General features: G+C 38.8%; 1 non-coding gene across 1 annotated transcript; it reads right to left on the reverse strand.

Moving 5' to 3' along the window:
- Positions 1 to 1,093: 1,093 nt before the first annotated feature.
- LOC132173170 (small nucleolar RNA R71) lies at positions 1,094 to 1,201 on the reverse strand. Its single transcript, XR_009439264.1, has one exon. It is a non-coding gene; the product is annotated as a small nucleolar RNA R71 (small nucleolar RNA).
- Between the last annotated feature and the right edge of the window lie 2,340 nt (positions 1,202 to 3,541).

Here is a 3,541-nt window from a genome sequence, read left to right on the forward strand (position 1 = left end):
TACCCATGCTAAATCCTTTGAGAAAGAAAAGAGTTAGAGTATACACCCATGCCTAACTCGTTGCTTAGGGAAATCAATAGCTTAAGGAGTATACACTCATGCCCTTAGATTGGCAAACATTAGGTATTCATAATATAATTGAATCATTGGCATGTTGTTATATTCTCTAAGCATAATTAGTGGTGAATATCAAAGCCCTACCTTTACCTTAATTTATCTTTATATCTTTTTATTTCTTTTTCATAATATCAATCTAGTGACAATTTGATATTTTTAATTTATTCTAAATAAAATCAACAATCCTCGTGGAATCGATCTCGTACTTGCTGCACTATACTATCGTTTGATCTTGTGCACTTGTGAGTAAAACGTACCAAGTATTTGCCTATTAATTTAGGTAGATATTTGGCACAACAAGTTTTTGGCGCCGTTGCCGAGGATTGTTTGATTTTGTTTGGAATTCTTTTTCTTTTAATTTATTTTTGTTTTAAATTTTTTTTGTTTTTCTAGTTTTTTCCGCAGTTCCTGTTCTGCCTCTGGAGGTGCGCTCGAGCGCCTAACCAGGGCGATCAAGCGAACCTCATGGTGTGATCAATCGCACATCCAGAGAGCAGCACAGTTACTGCACTAATTATAGATCTGATTTATTTCTTTTATTTTTGTTTTTATTTTTATTTTGTTATTTAATTTTCTTTTTGTTTCAATCATGTTGAGAAACAATACACCTCCGGTGCGAAGACCTTTGAAAAGTTCCTTCAGTCCCCAAATCCTCAACCAGCCATCATGCATTAGTTTCCAGCCCATTGTGCGGAGCAGTTACGATTTATCTCCGTTGCTCAATATGGGTCCACACTATAAAGGCACACCTACAGAGAACCCATATTGGCATATTCGAGAATTCTGTAATCTTTGCAGGACTCAAAATGTTCAGGGTTTAACTCCAAAAGAAATCAGGTTAATCCTCTTCCCCCTTTCCTTAAAAGATAATGCTAAGAGATGGTACAATTCTTTGGCCGTAGGTTCTATTCATACTTGGAATGAGATAGGGGGCCACAAAGTTCTTAAAGAAGTTTTTCCCAGCCCACAAGACAAGGCAATTGACAAGGGAAATGCTGACTTTCCAACAAAAAGACAGAGACCCTTTCTTCGAGGCATGGGAACACTTTAAAGAACTACTTCTCAGATGCCCTCATCACAATATATCTCAAGACAATCAGGTACTGACATTCTATGAGGGTTAAATGATCCTAACAAGAGTCTTGTAGATTTAGCTTGTGGTAGCATGTTGATGGAGAAAAGTAGCGAGGAAGCCATGGAGCTCTTCAAGACATTGAGTGAGCACTCCCAACAATTCCTATCTAAAGGGAGACAAGGATTCAAAGGAAAAGGCATAAATGAAGAGAGCACCAATGGTGGAAGTCAGGCTCAAATGGCTGCCATAGAGAAAAAGCTGGACATCCTCGTGAAAGATATGACTAATCATAGCATTGCTTTTGTTCAACAAGTTACAAAAGTCGAGGTATGTGCCATATGTTCCCATATTAACCACACCACTAAGACTTGTCCCATGTTTTCAATTGCAGATCAGGAGACATTTCTCATCAATTGGTCTCAACATTATCATGAAGAGGAGCCATCTCCAATCGATTGGCCTCAACAATACCAAGAAGAAGAAGAGTGCCGAAGTCAATCGGTGACCACTCCTTATGAAAAATACATGAAGGACGAGTGCACTTATTATCATGAGCAAACCACCACCACACCTGGGAATGAAGAAATTGTTGAGGAAATGTTTTGTGAGCCAAGTCTTTGGCACCCTTTGGGAGAGCACTTTGATGAATTTGGAGATAACCTAGACCTGGACAAGCTACTTGAGTATGTTGAAACTTCTAATGAGCCAAGTCTTGAGGGCCCTTTGGGAGAGTACTTTGATGAATTTGGAGGTGACCTAGACCTAGACAAGCTACTTGAGTATGTTGAAACTTCTAATGAGCCAAGTCTTGAGGATTCGGTGGGAGAGTGTTTTAATCAAATTGGATGTGACCTGAATCTTGACAAATTCCTCAAGCAAGCTAAGATGTGTAGTGAGCCAAGTCTAGAGGATCCATTGGAAGAGCACTTTGCTCAATATGAATTTGATTTGGACCTTGACATGATACGTGAGCAAGTTGGGGCCTTATTGGATTCCACTCCTGAGAACAACAAGGTAGAAGGAGAAGATGAGCAAACTGAGGTTCTAGAGGAGCTACATCGGGAAAAGGAAGAGAGCACTGAGACTTCTTCAACATCTATTCCCAAATTCCTAAGAATCCAATAGAGAAGTTTGTTGGGGCTATGTGATGAGAAAATTGAGGACATCAAGGTAGATGAATTCCCTGAGTATTATCCAGTTCATGATTCCCTCCCGGATGAGAAACTGTTGGAGAAAACTCAAAGTGGTCCTCCCCGATCTATAGACACTCAGAATCACCTTGCAACAGAAAAGATTCATTCCCTTCGGTGCAAGAGAAGGAAAGATTGGTGCTTCAAGTTTAAAGTACCACCATCTGGCTGAACACGTTAAACTTAGCGCTCATGGGAGGTACCCCATAGCATATCCTTTTTATTTTGTGTTTGTTTTATTTTACTTATATTTTGTTTTTGTTTTACTTCGTGTTTTATTTTACTTTAGTGTTTGAGTGTTTCATGTCCCTAGTCATTTTTATTACATTCTGTTACTGCGATCGAACGCACCATGAGTGCGATTGAGCACAGTAACCAAATTTTGGCTGTTTTACATTCTATCAGTACGATCGAGCGCACCATGCGTGCGTTCGAGCACACATCACCCACACACACACACCATTGCGCGAGTGCAATTGAGCGCACTCAGGCAGAAGGCCACGTGACCTATTTTAGGTCACTGTTTCCCCACTTTCACCTCATATCCTCCCCTGCGCCGTATAGACTTCACCCCCCATCACCTGCACCCCATCGTTTATATTTTTATTTTGTTTTGTTTAGTGTGTTTTAAGTTACTCTTTTTATTTATCTTTAGTTTTGTTTCTTTTTACTTGTTTTTATGTTTTCTTATTTTTCAAGGACAAGTGTGCTTCAGTCCAAGTTTGGGGGTGTGCTATGAGTCATGCTATTCTAGACAGTTTCATCTATTTCATCCATATCCCGGGTAAATTCTTTCCATGTTATAGACACATTGGGGATAATGTGTAATTTAAGTTTGGGGGTATGGGAGACACCTTACACACACTTTGTCTCAGCTTTATTTTGGTTGATCTTAAAAAAATGTGATTTGATTTCATTTGTGAGCTTAAGATTTTGAACACATGATCTAGTGATAGAATTTTTTAGTTTGATTACTTGCTTTTAGCAGTTGAGAATTCACATGTTTGATATGATCTACACAAGCACATTAGCACATAATTTGCGGGGTATGACATGAAAGTCTGATGTGTGTGTTTCTACTTGGGTGAAACTGGATGACTTATTAGATTGATACTTTGGCATATTTATATATATAAAAAGAGAAAAAGAGTATAGAAAA

The sequence above is a fragment of the Corylus avellana genome, chromosome ca2 (assembly GCF_901000735.1).
Source record: "Corylus avellana chromosome ca2, CavTom2PMs-1.0".
NCBI classification, from domain to species: Eukaryota; Viridiplantae; Streptophyta; class Magnoliopsida; order Fagales; family Betulaceae; genus Corylus; species Corylus avellana.